The following is a 264-nucleotide window of genomic DNA, read 5'->3' as shown; positions in this document are numbered from 1 at the left end:
ACCACAACACGTTGTTTCATTTCACCCACAAGGGAAGAACAAACACACATGATAACACATCTGAGAGGTGTGAAGACTTGACTGAGGCTCCATTGCCACCTGCTACCTTGGCACAGTCACACAGTGTGCTTCAGTGTCCTCGTCTATGATTGGTTGAGATTAAGGAACATAGTGTCAACGCCTGCCAATGTCTGTCCTCGACTGGCACCTTCTGGTACACATTCAAATGGGATTACATTTACAATTAAACATGACCATTTCTCA

The sequence above is a fragment of the Oncorhynchus tshawytscha genome, linkage group LG11 (genome assembly GCF_018296145.1).
Source record: "Oncorhynchus tshawytscha isolate Ot180627B linkage group LG11, Otsh_v2.0, whole genome shotgun sequence".
Taxonomy (NCBI): Eukaryota; Metazoa; Chordata; class Actinopteri; order Salmoniformes; family Salmonidae; genus Oncorhynchus; species Oncorhynchus tshawytscha.
The sequence above is the reverse complement of the archived record's forward strand: the minus strand, read 5'-3'. Positions refer to the sequence as shown.